General features: G+C 46.8%; 1 protein-coding gene across 1 annotated transcript in view; it reads left to right on the forward strand.

Moving 5' to 3' along the window:
• RFTN1 (raftlin, lipid raft linker 1) overlaps positions 1 to 17,301 on the forward strand; it is a 176,298-nt gene that overhangs the window by 145,216 nt on the left and 13,781 nt on the right. The gene's annotated exons all lie outside the window — the stretch shown is intronic.

Genomic DNA, 17,301 nt, shown 5'->3' on the forward strand with positions numbered 1-17,301 from the left:
CCAAGGGCTTCCAACCATCTCTTTAACAGTCGATACTTGGATCTGCCAGGGAGTAACTTCCATTTCTATGGTATCTAGAATTCACCACCACCTGCTCTGACAAGGGAGCCAATATTTGTTCTTGTTAAACCATCTGGTATTTTTTTCATCGCCACCGTTTCTCCAAGATAATTATTTTGGTACTGAGATCATAGCCTTTAGTGCCAAAGACAGCAGTTCTCTGCCTTCTTCCTGCGATAGAGATCATTCCCATGAGTGATCACTGCTGTGAAGGGACCAGGGCTGAAGACCCAGCCCCTCCCCGGATGTAACTCCACTCCTTTACCAGCCCAGAGCAAAGCACAGCGCAGATGAGGTCCGCCAGCTGGTCAGGGCATCCTTAGATCCTTCTAGCAGCTCTCTCAGTGCTTTCACTTGGATCAATTCCTTGTGTCCCTCCTCAGCTTGGATAGTGACACACAAATGTGCTGAACGGTAAGGCTGGGCACCTTTTCTTTTAAATGGCGTGCGTTTAGGTTTGATGAATGTAAAACTGGAGGCTTGCTTTGGAGAGCAGGTGGCCAGCCTCTATTAAAAATGGTGAATGCTCATCCTACCCCTGACTCCTCATGTCCACACCTCGTGTCCATCTCTTCTACAGAAACACTCTTCGTTCACAAGAAGGCATATACCAGGACATCATTTCAGTGTTATTAATAATAGAAAGAAAGGAAACAGTGGGCATGTCCATCAGTAGGGGAATGGTTACACAAAGGGTGCTGCATTCTTATGAGGGATGCAGCCATTCTGGATATTCTGACGAAGGAACTCCAGAAATGTTAAGTGAAAAAACAAGTTGCACAATGATACTGTGATGGTTAATTTTATGTGTGAATCTGGCTAGGCTATAGTACCACTTGTTAAGTCAAACGTCATATATATAGGCGTATAGGTATATATGTATCTATATCTCTATCTCTGTTCATCTTATTGGTTCTGATTCTTGGGAGAACCCTGACAAATACAATATAAACAGATGATGCCATTAACGGGGGGGGGGGGGGATTTCACAAAACGATATGACGTATTTTCTGTGGATATATGTAAATGCAGGGAAAAGGCCTCAAAGGGCATCCATCGACCTGATAACTAGCAGTGGTTATGTGTGACTTGGTATGGAAGGGTGGGAGGTAGCTTTATCTGAGTTATTTTTATTTTTATATAGAGAAATGGTCATTTTACTTAGGTGATTAACAATTTTAAAAAGATAACTAGTTTGGTCTCACCATACTTTTCCTCTCTTGGGCTTTAGATATACAGTTGACCCTTGAGCAGTGCAGGGGTTAGGGGAACCAGCCATCCACACAGTTGAAACTCTGATACAACTTTGAAGTTGGCCCTCCACATACGCAGGTTCCCAGCCATGGATCAAAAATATACTGGACCCTTGAACAGTACGGGTGTGAACTACATGGGTCCACTTGTGTACTTACTTTCTGCTGTAGAAAAGAAAGTAAAGCAGGAGTTGAATAATTCCACTTTCTGTTGTCTTCAGTATATTCTTTTTTGTAAAATTCTTGATTTGAACATAATTTTCAAAGGGGTGTGTGTATGTGTAGTTGCATACACCTAAACTCATTCTACGCTTGACCTTCTTCCTCCTTTTGGGGCTTTACTTCACTAAAGTCAGCATCCCTGGAGGGTCAGGTACCTCCCTTCTGTCCTTGTAAATCCACACTCATCAGTCCCTAAGACTCACTGATTTCCTTAGATGCCTCCTACTTTTATTCTAGAGTGAAGTGATGATGTGTGTTTGGAGAGATGGAGTGGAATGGGGGGAAAGCAGTAAAAAGCCTGGGAGAGAGGTCCCACGGTGAGAGAATAGGTGTGGTCATTATGGGTATTGGTTAAGATGCTTTCCACGGTCAGTAGCAGAATATCCAACTAGAAGTGGCTTAAACAGTCCGGATGTTTAATCTCATCTCACTAGAGGAAGGTGGAGTAAGCTTTTCCAACAGGTTAAGGACATCATCAGGGACCCGGGTGCTGTCACCTTCCTGCGTTCTGGTCCTCAGCTTGTCTGCCGGGTCTCTCCTCGTGATCCTAGAGCCTAGGACAGCCGTGGGCAAACTACGGCCCGCGGGCCGGATCCGGCCCGTTTGAAAGGAATAAAACTAAAAAAAAAAAAAGACCGTACCCTTTTATGTAATGATGTTTACTTTGAATTTATATTAGTTCACACAAACACCCCATCCATGCTTTTGTTCCGGCCCTCCGGTCCAGTTTAAGAACCCATTGTGGCCCTTGAGTCAAAAAGTTTGCCCACCCCTGGCCTAGGACCTAGGCCCAGGTGCCTGCAAGCGAACATGATGACAGCTGCCGTGTACCCTTCTTTTATTAGCAAGTAACACATTTACCAAAACTTCTAAGGAGAGTTTTCCTTGAGTCCCATTGGCCAAGACCAGGACCCAGATCCATGTCACTGTCCAGGATCATGGTCAGCTGGGGCTGAGACGATGTCAACTGGGAAGGGGGACCTGGGCTGCCAGGCGGCTGGTGGCTTTGGCAGCCAACAGCGTTTGCCACTGAGTGGGACTAGGAAAGCAGGGGATGCTCCCAGAAGTATTTTAAATACTACCTCTTTGACTTGGTGACAGCTCGGAGAGTGGGATGACAAAAGGAAGGATTTGACTTTTAATCTCTACCTTTTTGCTTCCATAAACTCAATATTCAGACAACCATATTTCACTTCCCGTACAAAATGTAGTTATACAAGTGAGCTGGGCCTTTTAAAAAATCATTCAACAAATAAATATTGAGTTCCTACTGTGTGTCAGCCACTGTGAGAACATGATGAATGGAGGAAATTCGGGCAGGAAGGATTGATTCTTTTAACTGGAGGGAAGGAGTGCAGTCATTAAAAATGAATGCTCACCCCCCTGGCCTTTCCACACCCATAAATAATTTCTCTTCATTGTCAAGCTTCCTGAGGGGTGGCGAAAGGCCCTAAATCACCGGGAACCTTTTAAAGTTCAGAGAGGGGAGAGGCAAGTGTGTGTTCTGGTGAAGACCATGGGGCATGGTAAATTTAGAGCGTTGTTGCAGAGGACAGGAGGGTGAAAGAAACTGTGACATTTTCAGAATCTTGTGATAAAGGCATTTTTTTTAAACAGTATGCTTTAAAACCCTACAGTGCATGTCACAGAATGACAAGAAGGGGACAATCTTCAATGTGATAAGAAGGGCTTAATCTTTGGGTTTTCCCAATGTGCTTGAGATTAGAACAGTGGGAGGTGATTCTTTAAGAGCTTTAAACACATGCACACAAATTTATTATCTTATAGTTTCTATAGCTCAGAAGTCCAGGTGGGCTCAACTGTGTAATCTATTTAGAGTCTCACAAGGCTGAAACCAGGTGTTGACAAGGCTGCATTCCTTATTAAAGGTTCTGAGGGAAGAATCTACTCCCAAGTTCATTCAGGTTGTTGGCCAAATTCAGTTCCTTGTGGTTGTAGGACTGAAGTCTTTGTTTCCTTGCTGCCTGCTAGCCAAGGGCTGGTCTTTGTTCCTAGGGACTGCCTGCATTTCTTCTCATGCTTTCCATGTGGCCCCTATAAGAACTTTTAAATGCATAGACAGTCTGGGAGCCACAGATGAGGACAAGACAAATGGTTCTCCAAGAAGGACTTAGTTTATTAAGTCAATTTGTATAGAGGGTTGTCAGGTGTTCTTGTAATGATCATTCATTGTCATTCCTTGGAACTCATTCATTTTTAAATTCACTTGGCCAAGAATTTTAGTAAAACTAAAGGAAGGTGCCTATGCATGGTTGAGGAGCTACACTCAGCAAGGACATGCTTTGATTGGAGGAAGGTCTTTGTTTATGGTCCCTATGATGCCATCCTGTGCCTTGTCCTGCTTCACATCTTCAGTGGCTTGTGCACAGGTCTAGAAGGTGGTGGACCTGTGGGAGGCCTAAAGCCAGGAGGACATAGCGTATACTGGGTGGCCATCAGGATCTGAAGAACAAGGATGCCCGTGGGCTCCACAAACATTCTTGCTGGGCCTGGGGAGAAGGGGATCAGGCCATGTTTGAGAGTGGGGAATGGGGAAGATTCTGAACAATCCATGCATGCCAGTGTCAATAAGAGCTGCTGTTTTTTAATCTGTTTTTACATGGTGGGTTTCTAAATTAGATTACGGTTGATGTTTGTGGAAAGCATCCCACTACGTTTTTTTAAAAAGGGGGGAAAGAAACCTTGAAGATTTCTTACCTAACCCAGCTCCTTTTTTAGTAGATTTACTTGAGTTCTTAAACCCTTTCCAATCTCGCCACCTATTAGTTTATCAATGTTGAATCAAAACCAGCCAATAAAATGTAATAGGGATACATTTAAGTATCAAGAAAATCAATTGCATTTAAGTTAAAAATATCAATAATACAGAATGAAGAAATCTTGATTTGACAGCAGTTCTAATGGAAAAGAATTTAATATGAGTCAACAGTGTTTGGTCCCCAATTGGGTCATGTATGGGAGGCAACCAATCAAAGTTTCTCTCTTACATCAATGTTTCTCTCTCTCTCTCTCTCCTTCCTTATCTAAAAAAAAAAATCAAAGGCTCAGACATTTTTAAACTAGCTGATTTTTACCATCAAAACAAATTTTACTTTGATATCACCTTGACAATTCTTAATGCTATTCAGAAGGGGGCATTAGGCAGGAAGGTGAGGAGCAGGGATCATCACAAAGGCATTACCCTATTTAAAACATATTTGGGCCGAAGCCGGTTTGGCTCAGTGGATAGAGTGTCGGCCTGCGGACTGAGGGGTCCCGGGTTCAATTCCGGTCGGGGGCATGTGCCTGGGTTGCGGGCACATCCCCAGTGGGAGATGTGCAGGAGGCAGCTGGTCGATGTTTCTCTCTCATTGATGTTTCTGACTCTCTGTCTCTCTCCCTTCCTCTCTGTAGAAAATCAATAAAATATATTTTAAAAAAAACAAAAACATATTTGGACATAGAATTCTGAAGAGTCACCTTCTCACATGAGGACAAAGTCACTTTGAAAGAAACAGGTAGACTTTGTCTTTCAGTCTATATCAATTTTTGCTACATAACAAACCATTCCCATCTTTATATCCTTAACCATTTATTTATTTAGCTCATGATTCTTTGGGTTAGCTGAATAGTTCTAAACTGAAGCAACTTAGCTAATCTCTCCTGGGCTCTCTCATGCATTAGCTGGACGATCAAGGGTGACTTCACTCACATGGCTGGCTGTTGGCTGGGACAACAGGGCTTTGCATATCTTAACATGCAGTAGGCCAGCCGGGCTTCTTCACGGGGTGGCAGTCGCAGGGTTCCTAAGAGCCCCAGTGTGCTAGCTTATTTCATGCCTCGGTTTACATCATATTTGTTAATAGCCCATTGACCAAAGAAAGTCACAAAACCAAGTTCAGATTAAAGAGGTGGAGAAATAGCCTTCGTCATTAATGACCAGGGTCTGTCTCTGTGTGTTTAATTTTCACACATGAATATATTTTCAACTTCCACATACAGAATGCCTCCAAGAATGGTAGCATATTATCCTGGCAGATTAACTCACATTTTAATGACGTTTCATCAGTGTTGGATGTGATTTACAGCAGTTTTAATGAGACTTTGAGACTCTAAGACAGTGGTGGCAGAACCTAACCCCCAAATGCAAGAACAGGTGCATTCATTCATTCACTAGACAACTATTGAGCACTCAGTTTGTGTCAGACACTTCCCTGGAAGCTGGGGATTCATTGGTAACAAGATTGACTCCTTGCCTTTGTGGAGATTGCATTCCAGTGAAAGAGAGAGCGATAAATAGGTGCACAAATCAGTCCCAAGTAGGGATTGATATGATGAAGTGATAGGGCAGGAGCAGAGGAGAATCTTCTAGAGGACCCCAAATAGAGCGGGTCTGTCTCTCTGGGACCATTTTACTTTTCTTGACTTTGGTTTTCTCTTCATCAGCTCATCTTGGGTTGGGTTACAGTCCAGATGCTGATGGAAATCCCAGAGTGCATCTGTTACAGGCTCTGGTGGGCTTATCTCTAGACTGTAGAACAGCGATTTTCAGCTGGTGTGCCGTGGCACACGGGTGTGCCGCGAGAATTTTTAAAACATGCAATACCTGACTCTTTAGTCAGGAGCACGAACTTCTTTTCCCTTAAATTGTCAAAAAAAAAGAAAAAATGACAACAGCCAGCATGACAATAACTGTCCAGTGTGAATGACTCAAAATTACTGTATACCTACTTTTTTGTCAGGCAAAAAAAAGATATTTTTTGGTGTGCCACTGAATTTTAGTAATGAGCTTATGTTAATTTTAGTAATTAGCCATGAGATGAAAAAGGTTGCAAGTCGCTGCTGTAGTAGATCAGTGAGCCGAAGAGAATGGGAGGACTCCTAGTGATGGGGGCACTGCACACGGGGGTTGACATGTCCGGAAGGTTATATATTCCTGGTGGCAGTTTCCAGCGTCCAGAAGCCCTTTGAGAAGTAGGCTTAGCAGGAGCAGGGTCCTCAGAGGACATGCTATGGGATTAGTGCAACATAATTTGGCTTGAGGGAGAGGGGCGCAGGAGGAGAGAAGGTCGAGTTAGAATCATGGTAACCATAGCAACAGATGCTGACAATTGGGTCACAACGAGGAGAATATTGACTGGAGACAATATTGTCCGCATGCCAATGCGGGACTGTGGCACCTTGAATTTACCAGGCGGAGAAAGTCAGGGAGAGAAAATCTGTTGTGTGGAGCATCCCACAGGGTCACAATTCTCCCCCACTTCCTTTTCAGAATGGGCCCGAGGCTGGTACTGCCCAGCACACAGTGCTTTGAGGGGCTCTGTCTGTTGCTGGCTTGCAGGGTGACAATGGAATCACCCTTTAACTTCCATGTTCTCCTCTGTTAAGATTTTGAACCAGCCTTTATCCAGAGCCACCTTCTGGGTTAGCGTTTTTATGATTATTGGTGAGGTGTCAGGCATCTACTGATGAAGGTGATAACTTGGATGTAGTTTTAAGTTCTAGAATTTTTGCAGACAAACTTCCAGTCCCCTATTCCAACGTCAATTCCTTTTAGTTACATACGGTGGGAAAGCTCTTTTTAAATCTTCTCATTTCTAGGTAGTAGATAAGGCAGGGGGAGGGGGGTAAGAAAAGAAAGGTTAAAAATGTGCTTCTTCATCCACCGCCAATTATCTGCGGAAAAAGTAATAAAGTGGCAAATCCCATTTACTCCCAGGAAGTCTCATTTCCTCACTCATAAAAGCAAGTGGGAGGGACTTGGCAGGTTCCTGGATGGAGAGAATGTTCCGTGTGTTTAATTGTTTTCAAACAAAGCTGCTTCCAAGTCTGCCGGGCGGACACGCTCACCCGGACGCAGTCAGTGTGTGTGCAAAATGTCAGCTTCTGGGGGGTGGAAGCCTGGCTGTCTCAGTGCGAGGCCCCTGCTGAGCAGCCCACGGATGCAGCAGCCTTGAGCTGCTTCACTGTTTGCTCTCAGAACTGCAGAAGCATCTAGTGGTCAGAGTCAGCCCCAGCCGTCACTCCCTGAACTTCCAAACGTGCTGCCTGGTTACCTCCAGCGTAACCTGAGCCCCGGCGCCTGCCTCTCTGGTGGTTCTCCTTCGCCCAGGCAGGCACGTGTCAGCAGATAGGTGGAGTAGGTGACTGCAGACTCTGCACATAGAGGACAAGATCACCCCCTTTTCCAGGAACCCAGGAGAGTGTTATCTAGCATGTGCAGGTCTGCTCTTCCTGCCAGCGTGGCACGCGTGGCATCTTGGGAGAAGCCAGGGCAGCGTCTGCAGCTAAGATGTTCTCCCCCAGCGTGGGGTTTGATCTGTCCCTCCCCGGGTGTGCAGGTGGCGGTGCTGGGCCTCCCTGGAGGTCATCAGAAATGAGACTTGAGGGCTCCGGGTGTAAGGCAAGGTCGCAGCGTGTCTGGCCTGGAGGAAATGAGGGCTAGTGTGCCAGCTCCGGGTGTGGAGAAAAGTCGGCAACACTGAAACCCATTCAGTGGCGGCGATTACGTTTTATTTCACTGAAATCAGACAAGGTGACTTTCACTACGCTTTTCCTCCGAGGGGTTTGCCTGGGCATTCGGCTCTTCCTCGAATAATAACAGCATGCCAGTTCGTTTCTTCTATGGAATAAAGCACCCTCAAAGCTTAGTGAATTAAAATAACCTTTAGTGCCCGGCCGGCGTGGCTCAGTGGTTAAATGTTGACCTATGAACCCGGAGGTCACAGTTCATTTCCTGGTCAGGCACATGCCCAGGTCGTGGGCTTGATCTCAGGTGTGGGGCGTGCTGGAGGCAGCTGGTCAGTGATTCTCTCTCATCATTGATGTTTCCATCTCTCTCCCTTTCCCTTTCTCTCTGACATCAATAAAAAACATATTTAAAATAAATCACCTTTATTGTTGCTAGTGACGGGTCAGCTGGGTGATTCTGCTGGTCTGATGGAGGTAATTAATCTCAGCTGGGCTCACTTGGGCTTCTGCGGTCACAGATGGGCTGGCTGGCAGCTACCTGGTTCACGGTGGCATCTCTCATGGCTGCTAGTTGGGGTCATGTGTCTCTCATCATCCATCAGGCCAGTGGGCTTGTCCTCTCACACCATGAGCAAGTAGAGGCTGCAAGGTGCCCGGAGACCTAGGTTCAGGACTCCCGTGATGTCACATCTATTATATTCTGTTAGAGCAACTCACAGAGCGGCCTGGACTCTACCTCTTTAGAGGTGACGAGGCCCAGATACGGGGAGATAACCCCTGTGGCCGATTTTGCAGGCGGTGTGTCTCAAATAAGAACATTATTATTTCGTTGGGCTCTCCACGGGCTGCAGAGTGTGTTGCCTTTCTCTCCTGGTAGGGAAAATCGGGCGATCATGTGCGTTAACCACAGAAGTGGGTGAAGATCCCTGCACGCATTTTCATCTGCCCCCTTTTCCACATCTGAGAACAAAGCTTTTTTTAAAATGTATTCTCTTTGAACATTATGAAAGCCAAAGTTGTCTAAAATGAGACCCGCGACTGCTTCCTTAGACTCTATTATGTTGGCCTAATTACATATCAGCAAAATGTGTTTCTGGGCATTGTGTGTAAAACAAAGAAGCAAACGGCATCTCCAGCCGCCCAGGGTCCTTGCCCCTCCCTGAGGCTGGCAGAGCAGTGGTCCTGGAGGTGGAGGGGGGCCTGGAGAGGCAGGGCTGCTGCAGCCTCACAGGGGCAGCCTCAGAGGGGTTTGCCCTTTCCCCAGGGAGAAGGGAGGGGCAGTTGTCCCTTCCTCTCCCTTTCCCTCCACCACACCTCATGGTGGCTCCCCTCTGGTGGGGGGGCCATGTGCTCACTCTTTCCCCAGTCCCTGGACCTGGATCTCTGAGGTGCACTCATCTTTGGTTCCCAGGTGCCCAGCACAGAGCTAGGTTGATTAAGTGTGGAGAGTCGTCAATGCAGAGTGGCACCGAGGACTGTCCTGCCTTTTAGGACCCGCTGAGTTTTCTGCAAGCCTGCCCCCATGTCACAGCCTCCACTTCCATTTGATAAATAGACGTGACATGTTCCTCTCTCTCCAGCATGGCGCTCTCCTCCCACCCCGCCTTCATATCTCTGTTTCTATCACCTGAGGGCGTGGCTGTTAGCATCTCCATCCCCGTATGAGGCCAGGGTCCCAGCTGAGCCTGGGCACAGTCAGGACAAACCCCAGATTTCCTGAGACCCTGTCTACACACCCTGTCTGGTCTCTACCAGCCACTGCTCACCTCTTGCCATCTGCCACTTCACTCGGAAATGTCCTGGCTGTGGCCTCCCGAGACCTCACTGTCCACCCCAGAGGGGGTTGTTCAGGCCGCCTGTGATTTGCCCTCTCGGGACACCTGGTGGTGTGGATCTTCTTAACCCTGTTTGTCACCATGGGCTGCTCAAGAACTGACTTCCCTCTATTCGGTCAGTGTTTTTATTCAGTTCCTGCTCATTCCGTCAGGAGGCCCAGTCCTCCACCACCTCATGCCTCCTCGAGTTCTCCTCTACCCTGTGTTGGCCAGCGCCTCCTGACTGTACACTGTGTGATAGTTTTCTGTTGCTGCTATAACACATTACTACAAACTCTGTGGCTTAAAACAACACAGATTTATTCTCTTACCGTTCTGGAGGCCAGTCGTTCAAAATGGGTTTTGCGAGGTTAAAATCGAGTTGTTGGCGGAGCTGCGTTCTTTCTGGAGACTTTAGGGGAGAATCAGTCCCTTGACTTTTGAACTTCGAGAGGCCGTCCTGCTCAAAGCCGGTCTGCTTCCATCCTCACGCCTCCTTCTCTGGCTCTGACCCTGCTCCTGCTTCCGTCTTCTAAGCCTGTGCCCTTGTTATTACATGGAGCCACCGGGACACTCTCCCGTCTCAAGGTCCTTTTAATTGCATCTGCCAAATCCCTTTGATCGCGGAGGGTAACATTCCCAAGCCCCAGGGATTGGAGCATAGGCATCTTTTGGGGAACGAGGGGCATTATTCTTCCTACCACAGGCCCCATTTCACCCAGGCCCCCTGGACCTTCCCACAGTTACTCAGACTCAGCATGTCTAGAATGGGATTCATGCTCTCATTGTCCTTGTCCTGTGTGCCTGGGGCAACACATGAGCAGCCATTATCAAGCCCCAGGCCATTGGAAGGGTAAAACATCATTTATTTAACCAGCTCAACATTGATGGGCACTTGGGTGGTCTTCATTGTTCTGCTGTTGCAACAGTTCTCCAGTGACCAACTGCACATTGGCCATTTTTTTATACATAGAATCAGTTCCCAGAAGTGAGACTATTAGGTCAAAGGCTGAATGTACAGTAGTCCCCCCTCATCTGTGGGGGATGCATTCCAGGACCCCAAGTTGATCCTGAAACTGTGGATAGTACCAAACCCTATATATACTATGATTTTTCCTATTCATACTTAGGATAAAGTTTAATTTATAAATCAGGTACAGTAAGAGATGGAAAACAACTAATCATGAAAATAGAACAATTATAACGATAGACTGTAATAAGAGTCATGTGAGTGTCCTGTCTTTCTCTGACGATGACCGAGCGGCTACTAAATGACTAACGTGCAGGCGGCACGCATTTACACAGCGTGGACATGGTGGACAAAGGGATGGTCAACGTCCTGAGAGGGACAGAGGTTTCATCATGCTACTCAACACAGCGCACAGTATAAAACTTATGACTTGTTTACTTCTGGAATTTTCTATTTAATATTTTCCGACCTAGGTTGACCATTGGTAACCGAAACTGCAGGAAGCAAAACCACAGATAAGGGAGGGGCTTCAGTATTTGTACATTTGGGAGATACTGTCAGATTGTTCTCCGTGAAGTTGAGGCAGTGGCCTCCCTGCCAGCGTGTGTGAGAACGCTGGCTTCCTCGCCTGTCAACCGAGTGCCTGTCAGGCCTTGGGGGTCTTACCAATACCACGGGCCTGAACTTGCATTTCCCTTATTGTGAGATTTGGCATTTTTTCACGTGCTTCATGGTCATTTGAATTTCCTTTTCTGTGCCTCTCTTCCTACCTCTGTCCATTTTAAAATTTGGATACTGGATTTTTTTTTCCTTATCAATTTTTAGGAGCTCTTTTTTGTATGTAATAAGAGCTACAAATATTTTCTCCACTTTGTCATTTGTCTTTTGACTTTGCATAGCTTGTCATTGGTCATCCGGAGGGTTTTTAACATCACCAAATGTATTATTTTTAGTTTACAGCTTCTGGATTCTAAGTTAGAAAGTGCTTCCAGTAGGCCCTTTAAAAATTAAAATAATAAAATTATGGTAGATGTGGGTGATTGGACACAGGCATATAGTTCTTTCTTCTGAAAACTCCCAGCGAAATGATACTAACTAAAGGAATGATAGATGTCCATCTAACTAGAGGTAGATAGATGATAGAGTTCATTTTCATTATTCGCAGATTCCATGTTTGTGAATCCTACTTTCTAAACTTTATTTGTAATCCCCAAAGCAATACCCTTGTGGGTATATGCAGAGTGGGAAAACATTGGGGTCACCAGTGTGCATGTCCCCTGCTAAGGAGCCAGTCTGCCTTCTGTTTTAGCTCATACTGTACACAGTGCCCCTTTTGTGGTCTACTTAGTGCCATGCTTTTCACATTTTTGTGCTTTTTTGTTTTGATGATTTCACTGCTTCAGATGTCCCCAAGCATAGGGCTGAAGTGCTGCTGAGTGTTTCTAGGTATGTGCCTCACAGGACAAATATGTGTGTTAGATAAGCTTTGTTCAGCCATGAGTTATGGTGCTGTTGGCCATGAGTTCAATGTTAATGAAGCAACGAAGTACATTAAACGAGGTGCCTTTACACATAAATACACACAAAACAAGCTACTGTATTGATCAGGGGATGAAGATGTGGTCAGAAGCTCATAGGAACCTAACCCTGTATTTCCCCTAGGAGCAATGGTTCAGTATTCATTAATTCACTGTTTGTGGCTACATTATAGAACATAGCTCCCATGAGTAATGTAAATTGACGGTAGTCAGATAGATGATAGATAGATAGGTAGACAGACAGATAGATTAGATACCCACAAGGATGGAAAGATCAAAAGAAGAAAAAGATGCAGATGAGAAATTACAATGCATTTTTAGAAGATGGAAAGTGTGTGGAAGAATGCTAATTGACTTAGCAAAGGGGGAAGGAAGTTGCAACCTGGATGTAGAAGGGAGCCGTTCTCTCTTACGGAACCTGGGGAAAGCTCTGGTCTTCACAGCATAAGTCAGCACGAGACGGTGGGAAGTGAACTGCTGAGCCAAAAAACGGGGCCTTGGTGTAAGTCCTTATATAGAGAGGGTGGTAAGATCCCTGGCCCCCATCTATGCCTCATGTGACCTGGTAACCATAGAGAGAATGCAGGGATCAGTAGAAACCACTTTAAAAAGATACGTAGAGAGAAAATAGATGCAGCCATGAAACAAAAACAAGATACTATAAAGATAAAAATAAAATAAAAACAAAGTCAAAAGCCAAGGAAGAGCTTTTGTGTCTTTTTGGGCAGCAGGGAATTTAAAAACATAATTTAAAAAAGCTGTAAAACGAAGGAAACCTTCCAGAAGGTAAAATAAAAAAGACAGAGTAAGAAAATACATGAGTCATAAAATTAAAATATCAACCCTACATTTTGACTCATAGGAAGTCCAGAAAGAAAGAAAACAGAAAATGAAAGAGAAAAATTATCAAGGCGGGTTGGGGGGGCGGGCGGGAGAACACGTTTCAGAACCAAAGGACGAGAATCCTTAGATTGCAAAGCCATCAAGTGTGTAGCCCTGTGAGTAAAAAAGACCCACACCCAGGAACATTGTGAAATCCTGGAACTTCATGGGGGAAATATCCTAAAAGCAACACGACAGGTCACGCTCAAAGTATTAATCATCAAAACAGATTATCACCAGAGCAATTGTGCAAATCTAGAAGCCAGTGGAACAGTACTTTCTAAATTTTAGTGGAAACATGGATTTCATCCCAGACTTCTATACCCAAACTGTTAATTAAGGGTGAAGACAAAGACCTTTTTCGGAATGCAGGGACTCAAATGACTTCCAGGGCATTCTTCCCAGGGAGCCACTACAGGATGTGCTCCAGCAAAATGAGGAGGAAGCCAAGAAAGAAAAACACCAGGGGGCGGAGAACGCAGGCACGGAAAGCACCCGACCAGGTTAGAGCAGGGCTGCAGAAAGCTCCAGAAACGATGCCTCTAGTGGTGGGGAATGGAACTGATATATTTAGGCACGTGGGAGTTGTTGATGGGCATAAAATAGAGGTGTTGGAGCACGTGGAATAAATGAGTGATAAGTTGCTGTACAACCAAGCAGATGAAAAAACAAAGAAACATTGAGGTCATGATTCACTCTAGGAAAAAGAAAAGATTATCTAAAAAGGAAGGGATGGCCACAGTGCATTACTTAACCAGCTCAAATTGAGCAATGTTTGCAAAGTCGTAATAACCTAAATACCTACTTTTGACTAATTAAAAGTTCATATAACCATTGGTGGCACTAAGAAAAAGGAAGTACGAAATGAGCGTGGGAGCGATAAGCCTTTATTTTCCAGGGTAGAACATGAAGAGAGATCTCAAATTGATAGGTAAAGAAATCCTCGTGCAAATGTAGTGTTGGGCATTCGTGTTTGGGTAGAAATTTACCAAAGGCCCATGAGTGTTTTTTCAGGGCCCTTCCTAAAGGTGCCCTCGGTGAAAACCATGGGCCCCGCCCATGGTGGTCGGAACAGAGGCAGACAGCCCCCATCACTGTTCTTGGGTACAGAGACCAGCCTGGAGCTGGTCCCACACACTGTTCAGATATGGGAAACTGAATTCCTCTCTTCATTTACAGCAGCGGTTCTCAACCTGTGGGTCGCGACCCCTTTGGCAGTCGACCGACCCTTTCACAGGGGTCACCTAGGACCATCCTGCATATCAGATATTTACATGACGATTCATAACAGTAGCAACATTACAGTTATGAAGTAGCAACGAAAATAATTTTATGGTTGGGTCACAACATGAGGAACTGTATTTAAAGGGCCAGAAGGTTGAGAACCACTGATGTACAGCCACATGTAAGGAGCAGAGTCTTCTCTTTTAAGCTGCCTTTCTCCCAGATTGCTCCCATAAATAGGAGAAAAGGGAAGAGCCACTGACTTTCAGGATACAGACTTTCTCACTGGACCCATGTGTTACCTCCTCGTTACTCGTACGAATCAAAAACGAATCAAAAGACAAAGGCACTTCTTCATAAACTGCACTCCGTTGCCATCACGCTTGGGAGGGTAAGGGAAGGTTGTACTTAGATGCTTGTTTCTTTTCGTTGATTTGCAAAACGCCAGAGAAATTATAGGGAACGGAGGAAAAAAAGAGCCATAAATACAAATTAATTCCTTTTGTGTTTATGTTCTTTTTTCCATGGGTCAGGCTCCATTTTTTTTTTTTTTAACTCTCCAGGTGTGATGGGAGATCTCACATCCATACAGGAGAGTGGAGAGTTAATTAAAATTGTTGCTCCTACTCCCGGAAAGCAGCGCCTTTTCATTCAATGAACGGGCTGGCTTTGGAGTGTTGTCGGTGCATTTGTGTCCTCGCTGGAGTGTCGCACAAAAGCAGATCAAAGAGACCCGTCCCTCCACACAGGTTTCCTATCATCTTCCCCGCTAATGGACTCGGAAGCGCCTTCCACGGGCTGCATGGGGCTCGTGCCCTATTTTAGAAACGCCGCCTCGCGGTGTTGATGCTATGCAAGCCAGCTTTGATAGATGCTGTGGCAAACCACACTGCACGTTAATTAAGCCAGACCAGCCCCGGCAGTCGGAGGCGTGGGAGAGTCTGGCAGAGAGTAACACCTCACCCCCTGCCGTGTGTATTTTGCTTTTCAACCCACCATGTGACAACCAGATATTAACACTTGAGATTGAACCCTCAGCTCTCACAAGCCACCTCGGGTTCTGTTGTTGTGTTTTCCCATTTCCTGTGCGTCTTTATGATTCTGTACTCTCCGGCTGCTATCCCCTACCCGGAGGGGGGAAACTGTTTGGGAGAAATCCTGCTGTCTCTCTCTTTAATGTGGTGACAAAATGCAATAAAACCGAGCAAAACACAAGCGGCCCCTGCGAGGCCTGTCTGAGCAGGCAGGCCAGGCGGCGGCCGAGGGTGGCCACAGTCTTGCCGCCCTTGAGTGCCAGCAGAGAAAACCCGGCCTGGGCACCTCACCGATAAAAGGACTCCATTCTGCCGTGCAGGCCTTTGTGAGGCGCCAAAGCTTGTCCTGGTTGCCATGGCTACTGTCTGATTGTGGAGGGTTTGTCACAGCGACTGATAAAGTGGGAAGGTTATTCTTGATAGGCCCGAGTAATCCTAACCTCGCAGAGCTCTAGGGTGCGGACTGAACTCTCTTTACATCGGGAGTGCAGGGCTGGGGGCAGGGGCTCTCAGGGTGAGGCAGCCCCAGCGGGTGCCCAGCAGGAGGATGCTGGCCAGTGCTGGTCTGGAAGGCTGGTCTGGAAGGCAGGACCCTTTGTGTCCAGGGGGTCAGGCAGAAGGGGAGGTGCTGTGTCCTTTGCTGCCATCTCTGTCCTGAGTGGGGCTTCAAGGGACAGGGCCAGAATAGGGCCCCTCTACCCCTGACCCGTAAATAAATAGGTTACTCCTGTACCGCGCTCTCCTCCCCTCCCTCCTTCCCGTCCTACTCCCCCTCCTTTAACTTCCTTTTCTCCTCCTCCTCCCCCTTCCCTTCTCCTCCCTTCTGTTCTCCGCCCTTCTCCCTTCCTCCCCTCCATTCCCTTTTACCAGCTGTTCCTTTAGAAGTCCCACTTCTTGTTCTCCTCACATGGAGAATGATGGGAAGGCAAGGTGTGAGTGACAGCTGACGGATGCTGCCTCAGCCTCGCAGACTGTCACAGCGGAGACCTAGTGGGTGATGTAGGCAGAGTGTCCCCGAGGGCGAGGGCGCTGCCTCAGAACTAACTCCTGGGAGGACTCGAACACCGATTCCCGGGCCTCAGCCCAGAGTGTCTGGTCTGGTTGGTCTGGGTTGGGTCCCAAACTCTGCATTTCTTTTTTTTTTTTTTAATTGATTGGGGTGACATTGGGTAACATGATCATAGAGGTTTCAGGGGAGGGTTTCTCTGTTACAAGATCTGAATATTGCCCTGTGTGCCCACCACAAGCTCCCAGGCGTTGCTGATGCTGCCGGCCCAGGGAGCACCGTGAGTGCCACTGACATAGGCCAGGACTGATTCGATGCAGTTGAAGAAACGGATACATCCGTTGCCAGCTGACCAGGTGACTTGTCGACACACTGGGACGGGTGCTCCGTGATAGGAGCTTTAAAAGCCATTTGAGGAGGCAGAGCTGGTTGTCCCCTCGTCTCCCTTCCACTCCTCCAGCCCAGGGCAGCCAGACGAGCTGGTTCTATTCCCAAAAAGACCTCCAGCAGGACAGCCCCTGGCCAGGACGGCCCCTCCGTTAAGCCCACCCTCCTCGGGGATCGAAGCCCGGCGTGGTCTCCGTGTGCACCTGCTGGAGCTCCCCCCTGGATGCCCTGGGCCCAGCCCTGAGTCCCGGGGAGCCTGCCTCGAGCACGGCCCACGTCCCTCCTCTTCTGCTGGCCTTCGAAGCCTCGCGGCCCTGCCAACGGGCCCTTTGTATCCTGGTTTCTTGGGTGTCTGTGCTGTTGCCTCTGCTGGACTGTGAACCCCAGCCCAGGACGGTGCTTCCATCCACGTTGCGCCCACCACGGCTTCGAAATACTAG

This window comes from Myotis lucifugus, unplaced genomic scaffold (genome assembly GCF_000147115.1).
Source record: "Myotis lucifugus unplaced genomic scaffold, Myoluc2.0 scaffold_8, whole genome shotgun sequence".
In the NCBI taxonomy this organism is placed as follows: domain Eukaryota; kingdom Metazoa; phylum Chordata; class Mammalia; order Chiroptera; family Vespertilionidae; genus Myotis; species Myotis lucifugus.